The sequence below is a fragment of the Equus asinus genome, chromosome X, assembly GCF_041296235.1.
Source record: "Equus asinus isolate D_3611 breed Donkey chromosome X, EquAss-T2T_v2, whole genome shotgun sequence".
Classification (NCBI taxonomy): Eukaryota; Metazoa; Chordata; class Mammalia; order Perissodactyla; family Equidae; genus Equus; species Equus asinus.
In genome coordinates, this window is record NC_091820.1 from 117,994,896 (window position 1) to 118,019,187 (window position 24,292).

The window sequence follows — 24,292 nt, forward strand, 5'->3', positions numbered from 1 at the left end:
CAAAATGCCTCATGGCACGTAAGCCAGGATGATTTAAATGAACGTATTTTTGAAATCAGTGTCCAACTATTCCAGAGATGCCTACATAAATGTTTTACTGGCAGGGGTAATTTTATTCTTATAGATTGGTTCAGTTGAATGTCTTTCACCTTAAGAAATACTTGAGACAGTGGGTCTTATAATTCAAGGCAGACTTAGAAAAAAGGCAAATACTTCTTAGCCTAATAATGGTAGATTCTTTTTCTTTTTTTTAAGGAGCCAGGGAAAAGCCCTGTTGCTAGGAAAAAAATATCATTTTTAGGTATGATAGATTAAATTGTCTCTAATGCTTAATTCTTGGGGCATCTAGTGAGGAAATGAGACCCAGCTTTCCCCGTTAGAAAGATTCAACTAGAGTCAGAGAGAGTTCACTAGACTAGAGGCAGTGCTTCCCACCTCCTGAAGCAGAGAAGAAATTCATTTATCATTTGGCCAAAACCTGAAAGTTTCAGGTTCACAAAATACAATAAGAAATTGTAGACTAAAAACTTGTACTTCTGTGAAGAAGGTAGGGTTTTCTGAGGGAAAGGGGCAGGACACAAATCTAGGGGACTTGAAAGAGATGTGTGGAAGGGAAGGGGAGGTGAGTAGAGAGAGATCTTCCTCTTCAAAGGCCCAAACTCCCCTTGTTTGGCACAAGAAACCACTAGGTTAGAGTTCCAACCTTTGTTCCTCCAAACTATACTATTGTTCTAAGAGTGACTTGATTCTTCATTAAGAAACTTTGACTATATTATTATAGCACAACACATTGGGTCTGGACGAGACTAGTGGAGCAAGTACTCAGGAAAGGATCTAACCATTGGGAAATAATCTTGCAGGAGCTCTTCAATGATGGCTGAGATAGCACCAAATCCCATGTACATTATTGAGCATAGTCATCAATGGTAATTAGCATCTATGGATAAGTCCATGGGCCAGCAGTGGTCGAGGAACACCCTTCCCTTCCCAAGCATAAAAAAGAGGAAAATAAGACTAAATTTCCCATTAGCAAGAAACACCTTTCCAAAGTAGAAAAGGAGGGGTTCTGCTCCTCATGGATATTCTGTATGTAATGCAAAAATTACCAAGCTCTATTTACACAGGAAGTTAAGAGGCAGTTTGCTGTAACAGAAAGAGCAGTTACTTAGATGTCAGGAGATCTGTATTCTAGTTACTAATTAGCTCTGTGATTTTGGGAAAGTCACTTCTTCTGGGCTTCAGTATCCTCATCTTTAACAAGAAGTCTCAAAGGTGATAATGATAATAATAATAATAATAAACATTTATTGAGCCCCTATTACATGGAAGAATTGTTTGTTCTGATTGTCTTATAAGCATTCATTCTTCTCATTTTGGCAACAATTGTATAACTAGGCATTATTTATGATCTATTCTGTAGCGGTGAGAGGATAAGTGATTTACGTAAAATGTCACTCAGCTAAAAAGTATTAGATATCTATAATGCCAAAGGATATTGGTGTTATAGACCAAGATGATGCTTGCTGCTTAATCTTGGTCTGAGAATGATGCTTCCCAATCTCCTTACCCTACTCTTCTTCTAGACCTCTTCTTCTACCAAACTTGCCCTTCCAACTCATCATTATATATGGTCTGATGCCAACCCATTCTCCTAACCATCGTATCAGAGCTTCTTTCTCCAAAGCCATACATGTTACAAGTGGCAGATCCAAGACTCAAACCAAGGACTTCTGGCTCCTAGGCCAGCAGATTTAGTCCATCTACTATACTTTCTGAGGAGGTGAAGCCTCAGAGTTTCTTTTTGATCAGGCCAATGATATAACTTATGTAATCATAGAAAGAATAATAGGTAACTTATAGAGGTCTTATGGTAGGTCTGGCACTATTCTAACTGCTTTACAAGTATTAACACACGATCTTCACTAAAATCTCATAAGGTAGGTACTGTTATACCAGTTTTATTGATATAGAAATTAAGGCACAGACAAGTAAATTAAATTGCTCAAGGTCATACAGTTTACAGTACAGTTAATATTTGAACTAAGGCAGAGTAGTTCCACAGTTCTCTGATCCCAATCACTACACAAACTGCCTCACAAACCAAATATCAAATTTGAGTTTTCTTTCGTTTGACTTGCATACCTACTTTACATAGTTCAACATCCAGATAATATACAGATTCACCCAGAAGAAGTGCCCTGCAAAACCATTAGCAAACCCGGAGGGTTCAACTTCTATACTGGGCTATAGGAGAACCAACTAAAAGCACTGACTCCTCTAGATAAGGTGAAGAAAGACTCACCTTAACTGTACCACTCCACAATAGATCTTGGCATCTCTTTCCCAAGGGACTTCTACTTACTAACAGGGGCTCACAAGCTGTGCCAGAGAATCGTAGAATTGACTGGGACTGAACCCTGGGAACAGATGCAACTCTTAGAGCTCACATTGACAAGTATAGACCAATCTTCCAGTAAGAAGGTCTGCTGTTTCAAGAACCTGCATGGGGCCGGCAGGGTGGCGCAGCGGTTAAGTTCGCACGTTCCGCTTCTCGGCAGCCTGGAGCTCACCAGTTCGGATCCCGGGTGCAGACATGGCACTGCTTGGGACACCATACTGTAGTAGGCATCCCACATATAAAGTAGAGGAAGATGGGCATGGAGGATTGGCAGCAGTTAGCTCAGGGCTAATCTTCCTCAACAACAACAAAAAAAGAATCCTCATGTCCTATGGATATGCCTTCAAGTCTTCATAAGGGAGCTACATTTGTGATGAAGGAGAATGAAGGAGAGGGATCAAGTGAGAGAGAGGATAGGATTAAATATCTGAATTGTTGCACCAGCCAAAACTTATACCTCTACATACCACACACATACCACACACACACACAAGAAGATCATAATTTAGAAGGGAACGGACTTTCATTTATCAACAAACTAAGCTATACTAGCCATTATCCCAATTATCTCTTCACTTTTTTCTAAGGAAGATTGTCCCTGAGCTAATAGCTGCACCAATCCTCCTCCACTTTTCATGTGGGACGCTGCCACAGCACGGCTTGATGAGCTGCATATAGGTACACGTCCAGGATGTGAACCCACAAACACTAGGCCACTGAAGTGGAGCATGCAAACTCAACCACTATGCCACTGGGCTTACCCCTATCTCTTCACTTTAAATGTCTCATCTCCAAACCTCCTATATTATATGTGTTCTTGTAGTAGCAGGCCACTGACCTGTAGCGGACTCAACACAGTACTCCTTGGAGATCTCAAGTTCTCCAGGCAACAGACCAATTATTTAAATCACAGTTCTACCACATATGACATATGTGACCTTGGACAAGTCATTTAACCTCTATAAATTTCATTGTATTCCTCTGAAGAAGGGGGATTGATGTAAAGAACTCAAAGAGATCATATTTATCAAATGGCTAGAATAGTGCTTGGCACATATCGGGTTCTCAATAAATATTGAATGAATAAATGAGGGAATAACCAATTCTAGAATATGTTCTTAATCACAGAAAAAGATAACTTAATCTTGTTTTCCTTTGTGCTCACAAAAAGACCTTGATCATATCTCCTAACAGGGTAATTCCATACAAAGCCAAGGCTTTCACTAACAGAGAATTGAGGTTGATTACCCAGGATCTAGAATAAAACAGTTTTAGCTATCTATTGTATTTTTTCAAAAGAATAGCCTTGGTCATATCCTGATCCATCAACTCCAGTTGCTGGGTCTATGATGGACATATGTCCTGGAGGATACCCAGCACTTTGTAGTCCCTAATTATCTGATTCACATCCCTTATTTGATTTGCTTCTATTATAATGAGGATGCTGTCAGTGACATCTCTTGAAATAAGAGGGTGATTAATTAAAAAGCATCTATAGTTTAATATTTTCCACCTTCACTTTCAGACAAGATTTGGTGGTTTTGGTTTCATTTTATGGGAAGGGGTATAAAGCATGAGAGATGAGAGAGATGAAAAGATTATAGCAAAAATCCATTTGGTATACCCCAAGGGTTTGCAAATTGTTACTCAGGGTCCAAATTTGGCTGGCAGTTTCTTTACATATGGTCTGCAAGAATGTTTCTTATATTACCAAATCATTGAAAAATCAAAAGGGGGATATCTCATGACATGCAAAAATTACATGTACTGTCTATCACTGCTTTCATGCTGTAATGTCAGAGTTGAGTAGTTGTGGCAGAGACCATATGGCTCACAAAGCCTAATACTTATTATCTAGCCCTTTACAGAAAAAGTTTGCTGACCCCTGATCTATTTTCTTGAGAGGACTTTCTCAGAAGTAATTACTTCAAGGTCCATTACTGACAGGAGTCTGTAAATTCGCCTTTGGTCAACCAGAAGCCTTCTATCAACAGGGATGTTGTGCCTGTTATTTCTGAATTGAAGAACAAAATCAAGCATGGTAAATAATATACCAGGATCCTCTCTCCCAATCTGAAGCAGTAGGTTAGGCAATGTGCAGCTTTTAATGCTCTTTTTTATTTTCTTCTAATAGCAGTAGAACCTGGATCATTTCAGATTTGACTCAAACAAGTACAGACATGTACCACATAATGATGTGTTGGTCATATCATGGTGGTACCATAAGATTATAAAGGAGCTGAAAAATTCCTATAACCAAGTGACATTGTAGCCATTCTAACATTATAGCACAATTCATTACTCATGTGTTTGTGGTGATGCTGGTGTACACAAACCTACTGAGCTGCCAGTCATATAAAAGTATAGTATTACATCTATGTACAGTATATAATACTTGATGGTAAACAGCTATGTTACTGGTTTATGTATTTACTATACTATACTTTTCATCGTTATTTTAGAGTGTATGCATTCTACTCATAAAAAATAAAGTTTTCTGGGGGCAGCCCCAGTGGTGTAGTGGTTGAGTTCACATAAACTGTTTCGTCAGTTCAGGGTTTGCAGGTTCAGATCCTGGACACAGACCTACACACTGCTCATCAAGCCATGCTGTGGCAGCACCCCACATACAAAAATATAGAGGAAGAGTGGCACAGATGCTGGCTCAGGGCCAATCTTCCTCACCAAAACAAACAAATAAATAAATAGTAAATAAATTTTCTGCAAAACAGTATGCTACGTTACGCTGGTGGCAGTCTCATTCATCTTGTGTTTACACTCTCTCGTGATTACACATTTTTCTCCTGCGCTTGATTTAATCTCATGTTGTTTTGTTTATCATGGCCCCTAAGCACACAAAATGCACTGTTAATACTGCCAGTAAGAGGCCACATCAAGTGATTCACCTGGAAGTGAGACTAAAAGTGATTAAGGATTATGAAGATGAAAAATCAGTGATAGTTATTGTTTGCCAGTCAGGCATGTCCCATTCCACCATAGCTACAATTTTGAAGAACAAGAAAAAAGTGACAGAAACTATAAGAGGATCTGCTTCATTGAAGGCACTGAGATTAACAAAAATTCAAGAAGGGCCTATGGGGAAACTTCTAATGATCTAGGTTGAAGACCAGACAGAAGTGTATCCCTCTCAGCAACATGAAGATCACGGCCAAAGTAAAAAGTTTGTTTGTGATGTTGAAAGAAAAGGCTGAACTCAACTATGATACTGAATTTACTGTTAGCTGTGGGGGTGGTTTAAACAACTCAAGATTCATTATTCACTATATAACGTGAAAGTGAGTGGTGAATCTGCAAGTGTTGATGTGAAGGCAGCTGAAGAATCTTGGGAAACTCTAGATAAGCTGATTGTGGAGGAAAATTACTTGCCAGAGCAAATATTCAATATGCATGAAAACTCCTCATTCTGGAAATAAATGCCTCAAAAGACTTTCATCCACAAGAAGGCCAAGTCAATGCCAGGTTTCAGGGCTTTTAAGGATGGGATAACAGTCTTGCTTAGGGGCAATGTTGCAGGCTACAAATGGAAATTCTTGTGATCTGGCACAGTGATAACCCCAGGGCCTTCAAGCATATCAGTAAGCACACACTGCCAGTGAACTACAGGAGCAAGAAGCCATGGATGACCCAGCTGCTTTTCCAAGATGCCCTCCTGAATCGCTATGCCAGCAAAATGGAAAAGTACTGTTTGGAGAATAACATACCTTTCAAGATTTTGCTTATTTTTGATAATGTTCCCAGACACCCACCTTTTAATGATCTTCATTCCATTATCAGAGTGATGTTACTCCCTCCAAACACCACCTCATTGATTCACTTAATTAATCAAGTGGTTTTATCAGCTTTTAAGGCCTACTGCCTGAGGAGGACCTTTGCTCAGGCTATTGCTGCAACGTAGGAAGACACTGTCACGATTCTGGAAGGATTACAGCATCTATTGTAAGTGAACATAAGTGAGGCCATCTTGTTATGCTAAATGACCCTTTCCTAGTTAAAACCCTTCTAGTATGTAATCATTATAAATTGCTACATGCTTTCATGATTTTCTGGCCCTGATCCTGTGGACATTCCCCTGCTGGGGTACCCTGATAGCTTTGTTCTTAACAATCTTAACAAATTTTCCCAAGGAATAAGAAGGTCTCTGGGAAGAAGGAACACCTGTGGGATATGCTTCATCACTGACAGAAGAAAAGAACAATGAGGGACCCCAGAGTCCATCGTGCCTGAAGGTCAACATCTCTAAACCGCCTCCTTACTGCACATTTCCCTATATAACTGCCTCAAGATTCTGTAATTCTTTAAGATGTTTTTTGAGACATTAGTCTGCCGTCCTCCAATTGTGCTGGCTAATCGAAATAAAAGCTTCCTTTCTCCATCTCTAACTCATTGTGATTAACTGGCTCAGATCGTGGTGAGCAAGCAAGCCCATTGCTCAGTAACACTATAACCGCATCAAGAACCTTTCTTGGGCTTGGGGTGATGTCACCAAGGAGTGTATAAATGGCACCTTGAAGAAGACACTAAAGCAGTTTGTCCATGACTTCAAAGGATTTGCCAAAGATGAGAAGTTTGCACAAATCAACAAGACTGTGGTTGAGATGGCAAACAACTTTAACCTGGTTGTGGATGAGGATGACATTGAGGATCCCGCAGGGATTGTTCCTGAGGAATAGACTAATGAGGAGTTGTTGGAACTGGAACAGGAACACATAGCTGAAGAAGAGGCAAGAGAAAAGGAAACTGTGGGAGAAGAAAAAGAAGAAAAACCCCAAAGGAAATTCACAGGGAAGGGTTTAGCAGAAGCTTTGGCAGACTGCAACAAGCTCCTTAAAACGTTTGAAAACATGGATCCCAACACCAAAAGGTTTTCATTAGTAGAGAGAAATTTTCACAGTGCATTATTTGCTTACAAGCAAATCTAGGATGAAAGAAAGACACGGACATAGTTCTGAAAAGAGTGAAACCTCCTCAAGAAGAGCCTCAGGCAGGTCCTTCAGGAGGCATTCCAGAAGAAGGCATTGTTATTACAGGAGATGAAAGCTCCATGTGTGTTATTGCCCCTGAAGACCTTCCAGTGGGACAAGATGTAGAGTCGGAAGACAGTGATATTGATGATCCTGACCCGGTGTAGGCCTAAGCTAATGTGTGTGTTTGTGTCTCAGTTTTTAATAAAAAAGTTTAAGAAGTAAAAAAAAGTTAAATATTTTTAAAATAGAAAAAAGCTTATAGATTAAGTATATAAAGAAAGAAAATATTTTTGTACAGCTGTACAATGTGTATTTTAAGCTGTGTTATTACAGAAGAGGCAAAAAGTTAAAAAAATTTTAATGTTTACAAAGTAAAAAAGTTATAGTAAGCTAAAGTTAATTTATTATTAAAAAAGAAAAATATATTTTTATAAATTTAGTGTAGCCTAAGTGCACAGTGTTCATAAAGTCTACAGCAGTGTACAGTAACGTCCTAGGCCGTCACATCCACTCACCACTCACTCACTGACTCACTCAGAGCAACTTCCAGTCCTGCAGGCTCCATTCATGGTAAGTGCCCTATACAGGTGCACCACTTTTTATCTTTTATACCATATTTTTACTGTACCTTTTCTATGTTTAGATATGTTTAGATACACAAAAACTTACCATTGTGTTACAATTGCCTACAGTATTCAGTACAATAACATGCTGCACAGGTTTGTAGCCTAGGAGCGATAGGCTGTAGCATAGGCTCGATGTGTAGTAGGCTATACCATCTAGGTCTGTGTAAGCACACTCTATGATGTTTGCACAATGAGGAAATCACTTAACAATGCATTTCTCAGAATGGACTCCCGTTGTTAAGCGATGCATGGCTGTATTACCAGTTTCAGAGAAGACCACCACCCCAGAACTTATTTCAGAAGAACTCGTGATCTATGGTGTTGTTAAACATCAAAGCTCTCTGCCTACCTGCTTCCCATCTGGCCTTAACATCACTGACTAAAGCTTACATCCACAGCAAAGCACTGCTCCCTAAAAAGGTAAAAATAAACAAAGGTTTGTAAGCGCTAGGGTTTGCCGCAATGGGGAACTATAGAGAATGTGAAAATTTCTCCCTCTTTGGAACAGATCTATGTCCCAAAACTTGCCCGTAGGGCACATTCTATATATAGGATCTTATTTTTTTATTAATTTTTTTTTGTAAAATTATGTGCTTCTTTGAAAAACAATTTGGTTCTGGGCATAATCAAATTACCTCTTTAAAAAGCAACACATTTTTTTTACTACAGAATATTTGAAAGGAACAATATTTCTTTCTAATAAACTATTAATAATAAATTTTACACAAAACGGCTGAATACAAATAAACACAAAACGAACAGGTTTTTTACAGTTTTATTTCAATGGGTTAAAGTAAAAAACACAATGATTAAACAAAAAGGACAAGTAGATTGAAAGTTTCCTCAGCTTCAAGCACATCTTCTTAACAACATTTATAGCAAAATACACAGTACTTCCCTTTCACCAGGGAGAAGCTTGATAGAAGCTTCCAGAATTTAGGGTTGATCAAGATAATATAAGCTGAATAAAAGAGAAGACACTAAATCCTCTACAGAAGCAATGATTCCAATAATGACCTCAAGGAAACAATGATGGTAAATGAAGTAATTTTATCTATTTCTGAAATACATGGAAGAAAGCCTTCAGGTAGATTTTAGTTCCCTGAGATAGAAAATTTGGAAAAACATAAACTTTGTAATGTTGGCTTTGTATATAAAATTGTAGCCGTTTACATTTCAAGGAAATTATGTCTGAAAAGCACCTATTTGTGAGGCAGTTTAGAACAGGGTTAAGAGTTTGAAGGAAGATTGCCTGGTTTGACTTCCCAGCTCCTCCACTTATCTATGTGAACTTGAGCAACTTACTAAATGTATTTGTTTCAGTTTCCTCATCAGTAAAATGGTGATTATAATAATAACTACCACCTCACAGGGCACTTATAAGGATTAACTACAAAACAGTATCGAGCACATCAGAGGCACTCTATAAATGCTAGCTGCTGATACTACTACTACTTTTCCTGCTCCTCCTACTCCTACTCCAGTTCATCATCATCATCATCAATATAAAATTCCTGGAACATTTGTCTTAGTCTTGATTGTTGTGGGTGCTTTGCTTAGCCCATATTTTTAATGTGGTATACCTTGGTTTGGATTTGCTAGGAAACACAGGATGCCCCACAAAACACCTAAGCTCTAAGGGATTTATTTCTTAGCAATAATAATCACTCCAATTGTCATTCATACAAGTAGTCTTGGAAATTACTAGAGTTGTATAGCTCTGAATTCAAAAAGCCCCTTGTTCTCAAGCCCAAATCCATCGCTCTCAATAGCCCTTCTGGAATGATGCCACGGAAGACTACTACCACAGTCGGGTAGTCAGTTAACTTTCTGAAGCTATCAGATATGTCCTAGTCTAATCACAGACACCAGTCTGCATAGCATCTTATTGCTACTAAATAGCCTGCAATGACCAATTTGTCTCAGTGATTTCAGTTTAGTAATTGATGCAAAAGGGAGAATCCACTTGAAAAAGGTAATCCCATTATAAAGTTTTGTTTTCCCACAAATGAGATATAATCGTGGATTTAATTGTTTAAAATGTACTAGGTTGGGGGCCAGCTCGGTGGTGTGGCAGTGAAGTTCGCACGTTCCGCTTTGGCTGCCCGGGGTTCACCAGTTCGGATCCCAGATGCGGACATGGCACTGCTTGTCAAGCCATGCTGTGGCAGGCATCCCACATATAAAGTGGAGGAAGATGGGCACAGATGTTAGCTCAGGGCCAGTCTTCCTCAGCAAAAAGAGGAGGATTGGCAGCAGATGTTAGCTCAGGGCTAATCTTCCTCAAAAAAAAAATGTACTAGGTTGCTGATTTTCTTCTAAGAGTTTTATAGTTGATTCATTCTTCTAGCAGGTGCCAGGCACTATGTTAAATGCTGAGGGTACAGCAGTGAACAAGCTAGATATTGTTGACAGTTACACTAGTGTTTCATTTCTATTTACTCATTCAAGATTTATTTATTCAACTCCTTCTAGGTATGCTTTGGAGATGCAATTGCCCCAAATAAACAACATGAAAAAGCCAAACAAACCATTAGCCCTGTCATCTGGGATATTACAATTTACCCCTTAATATTTTTTTCTAAATGGCAAAACTGATGCCTTTGAGATTGTGTGACTTATTCTTGTGATTACTATGTAACTACATAATATATTAGCAATAGAACTGGGTTTAGAATGCTGACCTCCTAAGGTCAAATTCCAAGCACTCCTGGCTCAGACTAAATCCAAATTCAAAATTCAGAATCTCACTTCTATTACCTGATGGTGACATTCTATCAAATCCATTTTTTAAAGCTTAAATCAATTTAGACAGTATATCTATACACAAAATTAGTTTATTAGATAAATTATTATTTTTAAAATTTAGATTGGACTTCAAGGGAATTTTTCTCTATTCTATTATTAGTGATGCACACTTTAGCTCACATATTATTTAAAAAATGAGTAATTATGTTATTACAGCATGTTTTCCTTTGTTTCTCAACAGTTACAGTTAGTGTTTTGACACACAGGAAGTCGCACATTCAAGTAATTGCATGAGATAAAAAAATATTTAAAACTTGAAATTGAGAGGGACAAATAGTTGAACAGTGTAACAGTGTTATGTATTTCAACCGGGTATTGTAGATTGTAATTTATACAAACAAGTAATATTTTTTCCCTGAATTTTAGTAGTAATTCTTAACTAGTCTCCCTCTGTTTCCATCTCTTTTATGTTCCAATCTATTCTGCACACTGCTGCAAGATTATTCCCCAAAATGCCACTTCTATCTCCTTATCTTGAGAAACTCCAGTGGTCACCTAGTGCCTAAGAAGACTAAATATAAACTCTTGAGTGAGAATTCAAGATTTTCCATGATTTGACTCTATTTTTCTACTATTAATCTCCAACAAGTAACCATACCACTCAGTACTGTTTGTGTTGTTTTATTTTGTTTTGTTTTCCATGAATTAATGTCTTTGATGACTGAAGTATGAGCAAAGAAGCAGGAAGAGGCATGGTCCCCTTCCAACCATCTTTTCCCTGATTTAGATATATATATGTATATAAAATACATGATTGACCACTTACTGCACGTCTAGAGACAGAAATGCAGACTCTCAAAGCCTTCAGTTTAGGGTTTATCATGTGGAAGACAAGAAACAGTCAACAAAATAAATTAGACTAGCTGTGAAATCTTTTCCTTAGAGCTTCCTCTATCCCTGTCATGAACTGGGCAATCTTCCACTAAGTTCAGATAGGTTTTCCAGGTGGTCAGTTTGCTATCTACACTTACCACAAATTTTACAATATGTAGTAACCAATCCTATAAGTCATAGAGGAAAGGAATAGACCATAAAAGTCACTTTATGCTCTCAGGAAATTTCTGAACAAGTGCACCTTTAGACAACAGTGTGGGACATAAATTATAACTCTGTTTTCTTTCAAGTCTAGATTTCTATCAGTCTATTACATATTCACATAATCTAAATCAAAATAAATATTTAATGTATGAGATTCAGTTCACCCAACACTGAATAATCTTTTGTGAGGACTTTAGTATGCTTAATTATGTCCCTCAATAGGTGGTCAGAAAATAAAAACAAACGAAAATGTCATCATAGTATTTCAAATAGGCCAGGAGTATTTTTTCTTCAGTAGCAGGATTGCATATAATTATAATGTGTTCTACTTTAACAAAAAGTTAGCTACTATAAATTGGGGAAATCAGAAGACTAACGAGAAACATACCACCATTCATTGATATCTATTAATGTAGATGCATTTGCTAAAAATGTGATTTCATTCCACAATATTTCGATTAAAGAATGTCTTACTTCACTATGTTTCCAAATTGTGCAATCTGCCCACACTGTCCACCAACTTGGGTGTTAGTCATTTTGGGGACATCTCCCCCAACCCTCACAGGATTATATCAGAATGCCAGGCTGAAGTGGTAACTCAAAATTGAGGGGTTATGCAAGTGCATAGTACATAATGGTTATCATCTTTTAAGTTTTCTTTGAGAAACCTAATTCTGCTGTCAAGGAGACCCTCCAAGTTAATTTAGTCATTCTGCTCTGCTGGGATTCACAGCGCCTCTTCTAATAATCTGCTTAACTGACAAAAGATTCACTCACAAGGATCTTCACCATTGTTCTCAAGACCATGATACATATGGCCAAACCTCTGTGGTCATTCTGTAGTAATTTCCCATCTGGAGGCCCGTGAGCAAGTGGATTGGTTTTTCTCTGCTCCTGTAAACCTTAAAAATCCCTGACTATCAGAATTAGGAAAGCTGTACCCAAAAGCTCCACTCTCTAGGTGACCTTATTCCACCTCTTCCATATCTTGGAACCTCACTTCCTCTTAAACAATCCTTCCAGGAAACTGTGTTTTTTTAAGGCAAAAGACCTGGATGGGGGTCACTGTCTGCAGTTCCGGAAACTAGTGCTTTCAGTGACTCAATATTTAGCAGTCTTCCACTCTCACTTCTACCATGGCAAACAAACAAAAAGTTTTGGCTCTTTTTTCAGGATGGGGAAGGAAATAAATGTCCACCTCAGTGAGAATAATATAGTAATCAGTATCACAATAAATTAGCCTGTCACATATAAGTCAATAGAAGTGATGGACAAAAATACAATTCAGTTTAACTTCTATTGCATGGAAGAAGAACTTGAAAATGCATGACTTATGGTTTAGCTTATATTTTTGTTCCCAAAGCTGTTTTTATTGTTGCTGTTGTTAAAGTAAGAAAGATCTTGACTCGATTGGAGTAATTACTATAAAAATGTGCTTGCTTTGCCACAAATAGATTTGAATTTTATATCAGAGAGGGCATGCTCAACAAATACATGTATTTGTTAATACCTGATAAAGTCTTAAAGTGTTAGCTGCACAAATATAAAATTAGTCTTAGGAATAGAAGTGTAATCCGGAGCTTTTTATTTGCTATAGATGTCTTACATGCACCAGTGATTGATCTTTAAAGTTTGAACAGCTGTGTACATATATAAGTGTATATATATATATATACATATATATGTGTATATATATATATATACATTTATATATGTATATGCATGGGCTTGGGTCAGTGAATATGACAGAAATATTCACATCTGAAAGTCAGATTTGAAAAACAAAGTGCTAAATGTCTGTGTCCCATATCCATTACTTAAAAATCTTTGAACATTAAAATTACATCCTTTTAAAGTTTTCAACCACAATGAAGGCAGCACTTTTAACAAATTTTATCATACACAACAGTCTTTTCAGTTAAATTATACCAACACCACCATCACACAAATTCTGACCTCAGGCAAGATTTAAACCAAAGCATCTTTGCAATTAAGTCTGTTTCACCGATATGTCACTGCAGACTTGGGCATTTAGAGTAGCAAATTTTGCTTAGCACTACACAACTGTCTTGGAAACTAATAGCAATCTATAATTATATTTGAGGTGATAAAACCTAAGCCTTCAAAATTAAAGGAAATGGCCTAAAGGGTAAGGTGAAAAGGTCAACAAGAAATGCAGACAAGACCAATGCAATTTCTTCTCACCTGGGAAAATTTTAAGCCTGAAGGGTTGAGCTCTGCAAGTTTCTTGTACATTTTAGCAAGACAAGACAATGGGGGCATCAAGGATTCCTCAGCTGAGGCTTGAAGTCTCCCAAGTTCAAAAAAAGCTATGAAGCCAGGCAGCCAACTGCAGGATATCTGAAAAGAGAAAGATGAAGAGAGATCAAAGGAGTGGCTGAGTCCTAGTTTCAAAGATTTCATTGTTAGGAAAGGAAAGAGAAGTAGGCCAATTATATAAGGAATGCTCATACTTTCAAGATTTTTCTCCAACTCACACTTACTCTTTCCCTCTTTGTCAAACATACTTCAGTGTATTATCCCCAAGGAAAGGAACCCAGACTGTTCAACTACAAAAGTCCTGGGCAAGACTCATTTATATTCTCTGACTTTCCCCAGCCATGGCAGTCATGGTCAGAATTCCAGAGGCAGATGTAAATGGCTAGAAAGATACAGGTGAGAAGGAAGAGCTAAAAGGAAAAACAGTCTGATTATATTAAGATGTAAAAACACAGCAAGGATTTCCTCTTAGCACAGTCAGACCCTTAGAGGATGGCATGTCTGTCCAATTTTAACTTTCACAAACTATCAAAGAAAAACAAAGTTTAAACAAGTTCAAAATAAAGAAAATAAGAGACAATTAAAGAATTGGATATGGGATATGTGAGATGGAAAATTATTATACACAAAGAAAGGGCCATCAGTGCAACTTTTTGGATTGAATAAACAAAATAAACCAATGAAGCAAATAGGGTGACTAATTTTATTAAATTAAATGATTAATTGCTTTAGGCAAGTATATATTCTAGTTCATGTAATCATAGCCAAAGCGAAGGCATCTCTTCTGTAACGCAGTATTTTGCAAATTTTGCTCCATAGGCCGACTGTCTCAAAATCCTCTGTAGTGCTAGATAAAAACACACATTGTTGGACTCCTTTGCCAAACTCTTAAATTGGAATTTCTGGAAGTCTGGCAAAAAAAGTCAGCATTTTTAAGACATTCTCTAGGTCAGGAGTTATCAAAGTATGGTCTGCAGACCCCTGAGATTCACTGATTCAAGGGGACCTGGAAACTATTTTCATAATAATAATTGTTATTTGTCTTTTTCATTGTGATGATATTTATTCTAATGATGCAAAAGCAGTGGTGGGTAAAACTGCTGGTAGCTCAGTATGAATCAAAGCATCGGTACCACATAGGACTAGTAGTCATTGTATGCCTCACTGCCATGCATTTGTGGTAAATGCATGACCAAAAAAAAGCCATTTTCATTTTAAAATGTCCTTGGTGAAGCATTAAGATTATTAATATTGCCAAATCTTGATCCTTGAATATGTGCCTTCTTAATATTTTGTGTCACAAAATGTAAAATCTGCATAAAGCACTTCTGACACATGCCAACATATGAAGGTTGTCTCAAGGAAAAGCACTTGTGTTATTGCTTGAGTTGCAAGCTGAACCAGCTACTTTACTTATAGGACACTATATTCACTTGAAAGAAAGATTGACAAACTATGGTATTCTGACTTGCATATTTCTTGACATTTTCTTGAGAAATTAATGAAATGAGCCTATCACTTCAAGGAAAATAATGGATAGTATTTGATGCCAATGATAAAATTCAAGCTTTCAAGTAAAAACTTGTTTCTGCCACCATAAGCATGACAGTGTCCTACCCTTAAAGCTTTTTCTGATAAGATCAGTGGTAATATTAATGAATGGGATTGTTGATATTCTATAATAATGCATCAGCATTTAGAATATCTATATAACTTGGTGAATTAAAATTTCCCAAATGATATTACAAAATCATGCGTGAGTAAAAGATTCATTCAGAGTGCAAGGTAAACCAATGGATGGTAATGAAACAGAGCATGAAAAGTTCATTAATATGGTTTCCAATGTAACATTGTAACTAACCTTTAAAAAACTATCACTTGTTGAATTTTGGTGTAGTATTAAAGAAGAATATTCACAATTATCTATAGAGACTATTAAAATACTCCTTCCCTTCCCAACTATGTATCTGAGTGAGGCTGGATTTTCTTCCTTTACTTCAAACAAAACAACACATTGCAACAAACTAAATGCAGAAACAGATATGATAATATAGCTGCCTTCCGTTATGCCAGATATTAAAGAGAATTGGAAAAATGTAAAACAATTCAATTCTTTCACTACAATTTTTTATTTTGGAAAATAAGATTAGTTTTCATAAAACTGTTATTTAGGTAATCATATAATGGGTAATAAAAATCAGGGGATCCTCATAACTTTTAAGAGCATAAAGGGATCATAAATCCAAAAAGTTTTAGAACTGCTGCTCTAGATGATTCTGATATGTGAAAGATAAACAAACACATGGACAAAGAGACCAGATTAGTAGTTAGCAGAGGGGAAGGAGGTTGCGGGAGATGGGTAAAAGGCATAAAGGAGCATATATATATGGTGAAAGATACAAATTATACTATTAGTGGTGAGCAGGATGCAGGCTATACAGAAACTGATAATAATGTACACCTGAAATTACACAATGTTATCAATCATTATGACCTATATAAAATAATCGAAAAATTTATCCATGAATACTAAAGGTAGGAACACATGGAAATGTTTTAATAAAAAGACTGGCATGATCCCTTTCCAACTAGTCTTAACCATTATGTAATTCCTCAGAGATTTTTGTAAAGTTTAGTCACAGAGCTACTGTAGGGGAGCAGAATTTGCTACCCCAGGATACATCTCTTTGGTTTGATTATTTTTAAGGACAAAGGCCTGGGAAACTTTGACCTACCCCCTCACTTGCCTAAAACAATTTAAGATCAAGTCCTGTTTCAGGAAGGAGCTATCACCATAGATACCTATAGTATAATATGAACTAGGTGTGGTAGACAAGGAGAAACCTAGCAAGGTCCATTTGATCAAAGTCCTCTCCAAGTCCCATTGTCTCTGCAAGGCATGGCAAACATTTGTTTACCAAACGTTTGCTTTTTCTTCTCCATGTGAATTGCCTTCCTCCCCTTTGAAGTCCCAAACCACTACCCCCAACATTCTCCTTTGTCTTTTATCAGAAGATGGTATTTAAAATGGTGGCTTTGGCCATTTTGGTGAGTTACTCTGTTTTCCCATGTATACATGGTATTAAATTTGTTTGATTTTCTCCTGTTATTCTGTCTCATGTCAATTTAATTCTTAGACCAGCCAGAAAAAACTAGAAGGGTAGAGGAATATTTCTTCCTCCCCTATACTACACAAAGGTAAGTTTGGGGGGGGGGGGGAATCTATGTGAACTCTCAAGATTCCTTCCAGTTGTCTTAGTCTAAACCACTTCATCTAAAGTCACCTAATGTAAATTTATTTTAATTGTGGTGCACCTTATATTTCCCAAACAATTATCAACCACAGATGTTTTTCAAAGTAAATTATATATCTTGGTCATGCTTCACAATTGATTAATATAAATCCTCTTGTGTACAAAAACTTTTAAGAATTGCTTGGTAGACACAAACACTAGATCTGAATCTCATTTTATGCTGCTTTCTGCAGAGTTGCTTGATTATACAGATAGCTACAGTCAACAAGGGTTCAGGGTAGATAACTGCTTTGCTGAGAAATAAGAGAGAACAAAGCACTCATTGGATACCACATACGTGTCAGCCTCTCTGCCAGGCTTATGTTCTTTTCCTTCCAGGACTTCAAAATCTAGTGAGCAAAAGCTATTTCGAGAGTTTTCTCTCAGTATCTGTTCTGGACTTTGTTAAATCTGCTCCTATAGTTGACACAGAAATTAGGGAACAAGAGAACTTCTAAAATTTAGGAACCATCGCTTGCACTGGATTGTATGGCTGCTGGGTCCTTACTATCTCTTCTCCTGCACACTATAATAGCTGGTACCCAAATTAACTTAGATTGTTCTGCCGCAATACGTGTATAGTTGTAGGATAAACTGGCAAATCAAAACAAAACAAGTTTATATCAAGATTAGGAAGCCCAACCACATTGTGGCCAAAATCATGGGGTTTTGATTATGCCCAAACTTAAATCCTCTGTCTTTTCCACTTACAATTTGGGTAAACTGGAGCAAGTCTCTTCATCTATAAAATTTCCCTAATAATAATACCTAACTCTCTCTTGAGACCAGTAAATGAGGTAATTTATCCAAAGCATATAGAAGAGTGTTTGGCATGTAGTAAGCACTCAATACATGTAAGCTTTCATGTTTTTGTTTTTTAAGAAATAACTTTCTGTAAATATCTTTGGTTTCACAAATAAACTCTGTCAGATCACCATACATCATTCATTGTGTCTTTCAGAGAATAGCAGCAAAACCTTTTACTTTTTTCTCCTACATCTTCAAATTATGTGCCCAAACTGCCAAATTACATGTGTTAATGTCTGGAAATTGGTAAAATAATTTCCTGATTTTAAAACGACACCATACTCAAGAGGAAAGCACAGTATATATGGTTATATTTTTTTACAGATGAGGAAACAAGGAGCTCAAAAAAATTAAACGACTTAGCATACGGCTAGTAAATGATGGAATCATGAGTCAAATTCACCTTGTCTGACCCCGATGCCATCTTATTTTAATCTCTAACTGGCAATGATCAATAAAGCCCAGAATAATAGCACCAGTCCTGAAAAGACCATTCATCAAAGGAAACACCAAAGGGCAATGCAATTTGATTCACTAGCACAGACATATTGGGCAACAATGTAGATTGAGATACTCTAAAAAAGGTTGTCAAAAAACAAGAGAAACAAAGGAGTTTTCACTAGTTTCTAGACAGGTAGCTACCAGTCTGAATGCCTCCCTTCATCAGCTTTTTGTTTACTTGAGGCTGTGCCCCAAGATGCTTCTAGGGCCGTGAAAAAAAGCTCTAAGGAAAGAAAGGGGAAGTATGGAACTTGATGCAGAGCAATAATCACAGAAGCACTTTAATCAGGAAGCACTTTAAACTTTTATCTTGGAAAGCTGAGAAAAAGTCTTGAGTTTTGTGATTAGTGTAAACAACCCTTGATTCTGCAGGGCCCTAAGAAGACATTTGAGATCCTTTCATGGAGGATGAAGTAAGAGGTAGGCAGTAATTGCTTTGGAACCATTAAGGAAAAAGCAATAATGAATATGAGTGAAGGGTCAAGGAAAAAATAACAAACCCACTCGGCATGTAACAGAGAATGTAAAAATCAAACTAAAGAGAATTTGATCAATTGTAAAGTAGAGGAGGATTGCTCCTTGTCTCCTTGGGAGTGATTAAGGAAACGCGATGTGCTTTAAAAACAATGAAAAGCCCAAAGTGACAGTACAGCCATGTGCTACATAACAATGTTTCAGTCAACAACAATCTGCATATGTGATGGTGGTCCCATAAGATTAGTACCATCTAGCCTAGGTGTGTATGTAGTAGGCTAAACCATCTAGGTTTGTGTAAGCACACTCTATGATGTTCACTCAACCACAAAAATCACCTAACAACACATTTCTCAGAACATATCCCCATCGTTCAGTGACGCATGGCTGTAACATCATAGAATATCCAACACCAGGATAGATTTATCTTCTAAGAAGTACAATAAAGCATCAATAAGTGAGATGCTAATGGAATGGTGGGTTTTAGCTGATTAAATTGCTGTGGAACTGAAGCTTAATCTGAGACTTTCTTTAATCATTCTGGTTTAGTGGACATACTTGAATCTCTCTTTGCTAACTGACTCTGGTGCGAGGCCTAAGAATCGTCATACTGTGTACCATTGGCCAAAGTCCATGCCCACGGAAAACGTCATTTTCACTTCCAAGTGTTTTTGTCATGCACAAAAGGGAATTTATCATCATCCCTATGTACTTTCCTGCTAGTTCTCTTATTTTCTAAATATCAGTCTGTATGTCAAATTCACCATGTCTTGTCCATCCGACCTCATAAATCTTTCTCACTATCTGAATATCTGCCCCCATTCCTTCCATTCCCACTACCACCTCCTCATTTCTCACCCAGTCTAATACAATAGTCAACTAATTGTTCTTCTTGCCTTCTATCTTATCTGCTCAAGTCCAGCCTCCAGATTGCATCAGAGGTATCTCTAAACTGCAAATAAAGCCACGACTCCTTGCATCTGAAAACTCTTCAGTAACTCGCTATTGCCTTCAAGATACAGTCTAAATGCCTAAACGTGAAAACATGTCCGTTAATGGGCTGGCTTGTGCCTACACACCCAAATTCCTTTTCTGCTGCATTCCACGTCTCACTATGTGCTGCAGCCATACTGAACTACTTGCAGTTCTTACTATATGCCTTCTTCCTTCATTGTTCTCCTTTTGCATGGAATGCCCTTTGCCCTTTTTCTACCACTTCACTTGGTCTACTTTGATTAATCTTTCAAAAATAACTTTATATGTCACCTCCTCAGGAACCCTTCCCTGATATTCCCATAGTTGTCTATCCTATGCAATCCATAGCATCTTATGCTTAGGTCCACACTTAGAACATTTCATTGTAATCATTCATTTGTCCATTTGTCTTTTTCTATTTGAATGCAAGGACTGTGTCCTTTGTCACTATACCCAGTGCCTAGTGCTGTTAATAAATGAGTACATAAGTCATTCACTAGATTCTTGATGTGGAATTATTTTTGGCTATCTATTATTTTCTCCTAAAACTGAATCATCACTTAAATATCCCAACTAATTGAAGAATGCACTTAATTGGGCTCTAGTTAAGGTTTTAATGTAGTTTCATGCAAATATCTTCATCTAGTGACAGAGATATTCTCTAACCTAGTCCTAATCCTTTGCCCAAGAACTGACTAGTGTGACCACTAAACCAGTTAAAACAATCTGCAAGAATATATTAGTTTCAATCTCAATTACAAATGCCACCACACTTGAGAAATATATCTAAGTAGAAAAAGTCTTACCTCTCATTGTATCTTGTCCCTTCCTCAAAGTCTAAGTCTGTCTGTCAGTTGGAGTTATGGGTCAAGAAAGTAAAAGTCATGTCTGGTTTTATGCGTCACTGAGATCAAGCATAGTCCACATCACAGAGGGTATAAAACAATAAAATACTGAACTGCTATAGCCAGGAGGAACATTTAATAGTGTTAAATGGAGAATGATATGGCATCCAACCTTCAGCCACTACAATTTAGATCCAGTCTGGCAGATGGTTTCTCCACCAGGATAAGTGGAGAATTTAAAACATTGCTTCCATCACAGTGTAGACAGAAGCAGCTCCCCAGAAAACACCAAACATTCACAGGAGAGAAAAATAGAAAGCCAAAGGGCCAAAGAAACATATGAGAAATCATTCCCAATGTAATATGTAATACACAGGAGGCATTTCAGAGAGAATCCAGGGTTCTTTAGGAATAAAATTGATAAATACTCTGAAGTACAAATGATTTTTCAGCAAGTATTTAATCAGAGGCTGAAATAAAGGGCTCTGGTATAGAACACCCCCAGGGCAGAGCAGCACAGGGCAAGAACTGCTCAGGGCACCCTAACAAGGATCTGAAGAACTTAAACAACTTGAAAATTAAAGAAATGTGGATCAGATAAGAACAAAAAAATGTTCTAACCCTCAAGTAGTTAAAGTCTTTAAAAAATTCCTAATGCAGGGAAATCAGATACTAGTATCAGAGCTCTACTCTTATAATTCACAGTGTGTTGTATGTACATATGTCTAATGTTTAGGAAATTGTCGTTCCATTGTGTTTGTTTAGTAATCCCGATCTAACCTTTTTGTTGTCTCTTAAAATTATGTGTTAAAGAAGCCCTGTGGCATTTTGTTGAGAGTTACCTGGGACAGGGCAACCCCACTTAATTGCAGTCAAGGTTCTGGTACCCAGAGCAGCATACAAGTTAAGCAACATCCCTTACACAAAAAGACTTTAACAATGGTTTTCCTAGTCTGGGTATTCTCTACCTTTCACAAGTGTGTTACTAACACTCAAGCCACAGTGCAAATAGATAACAAGACTACTTTTATCTGAGACGAAAATCAACCTTTTCTAATACTTGCACTAGATAGGATTTCTTTTTATTCGCTTGCACTGCAATTGTTTTGGAGAGATTTTTGAGAAGTCTCTAGGATAAAGAGGAATAAGAGAAAAGATGCTAAATGTCCTCGGGACTCTAGCCGATAAAAGAAAGAGGTTGTCATCTTTGTGACAGTAATATGGACTTCTCAGAAAACATATTTGTTTTTAATTCCAAACCATTCAAGTGACTCCAGGCCCTTACACAATACCGTAATAATCATCCTATATAATCATGTTTTCCTTTCATACCCTATTAGCACCATGTAAGGGGAGGAAATAAGATTCATCTAAAGGTGTCATACAATCTGTACACCATTATGAGTTCCTTTCAATATGTTGTGACAAATAAGGTACAACACATCTCAACTCTATCCAGCCTCATTTTCAGGAAAACAGTTGTGAAATTAAACATGACAAGGGGAAAGGAAAAAACAAAAGGAAGATAATTACCAAGCAGCTCTTGGATTTCTGTGTTTATACAAAAATCGAGAATTAAAAAGTAGAGTTTCTCACTCACCATGAAAGAGGATCTATTTGGAACTGAAAACTATCCAGACAATAAGACTGGGAAATAATAGGAGGTTCTTCCATTGGTGATTTGCTTCACAATTTCTAACCCTCAATGTAACAACAACCCTTTACATTTTCTCCCCAGTCCACTATTTCCCAATCAGTGTATGTTCACAATGAAAGTTATATCAAAGACCTCCTACATGGATCATAATGCTTTGAGTTTTCTCCATTTGTCCAGAGAAAAAATATTGGATATATTGAAGAAGAAAATGCCTGGTGCATGTATATGTACCTTTGTTTGCATATTCCTGATCCCACTCATCTCTTAGATGAACTCATCTTCTAAACACTAAATCCTTTCTTTGAAGCTCTTCTCAGTTTTCAGTAGTATTGACATAGTTGCCTTTCCAGAAATGTTCACATCCCAACAGAGTATCATATTGTCTTGACTCTCCTCCCACTTCACTGACAACTCATCCTCTTCACTCACATAGTTTTCTCTCTATTCCTCCATCTCTGTTATTGTCAATCTCATTTACCTAGTCATTCAGAATTGACACTTTGAAGACAGCTTTGACTCCTCTCTCTAATACATCAACCATACACAGTTATTCATGGAATCCTAACAATAATTCCTACAAGATGCTTCTCTCTCCAATTTGTTCCTTCTGCTTCATTTCCACTGCCACCATTATGCATCTAGTCTTGACAGCATTATCAGATTATTTTAATAATTTTGCTTTTCTTATTTCATAGAAGGGATTACTTAATCCAACCTCTGCTTCTCTAGTTATCTGTTTTTTTGCAAATAAGACATCTGAACCCCAAAGAGGTTAAGGGCTCAAGTTCCCAAAGCTAATCATAATCAGAGTCAGGGATAGAAGTCAGATTTCCTAACTCTCAATTAAGGTTTTTATCATTACGCCATGCTTCTCTGGCACTACTCCCACTGCAGAACATCCTGCACGACACTGCCTATCTAACATGTCTTAGACTTCCATTTTCATTAAATTATTCCACCTTTCAAAAACTTTGTATGGTATCCTATTTCTCATTAAACTAAACTATTCTGCTTAGCTTTGAAACCCTACCTCAAACCCTTCTTCATGAAAAAAACATTTTCTGTGAATTCTTAGTTTCAATGCCTTGGCTTTAATCAGTGACTAATAGTAGGGAATTATACACTTATTGGCAAATAAATGATGGTGATACGTTGCGATAGAAGCAAACTCCCATAGTAGATCTTTCATTGTGCCTTCACGTAATCCTGGCCCTGTTTCGGGTCCACTTTCATTAGAATGATCAGTCTTCTATAAGTTCCTTTTTTCCAAGAAGGTAATAGGAGTGTTCTGTACATTTTGAGTCTGTATTAAAAAGAACTTTAACCAGTATCCAGAGGCTGAGAGAAAATAGAATTAGGGCCAAGTATACCACTGGAAAGAATGGCAATGCCACATCTCTGCAAAATCATCATTAGCTCCTGAGCTAACAGAATAAATCCATTAAGAAAAGAAATGAGAAATGTACAAGTAACCATTCATAGAACATCTTAAGTAAAACTGTTAATTTCCTGAAATTCACAGTCCTAACCTAGCCAAAGAGGTCTTTGAGAAGGGGCCAGAGTCAGCCGAGGCAGTAAATAGAAAGAGGCATAAGGAATAAAGGA

The 24,292-nt window shown here is 37.2% G+C and overlaps 1 long non-coding RNA gene across 1 annotated transcript in view; it reads right to left on the reverse strand.

The window, feature by feature from the left end:
- LOC123282718 (uncharacterized) overlaps window positions 1–24,292 on the reverse strand; it is a 440,967-nt gene that overhangs the window by 164,259 nt on the left and 252,416 nt on the right. The window contains exon 4 of the long non-coding RNA XR_011499886.1: window positions 14,061–14,216. This is a non-coding gene — a long non-coding RNA (uncharacterized lncRNA). The remainder of the gene's footprint in view (window positions 1–14,060; window positions 14,217–24,292) is intronic.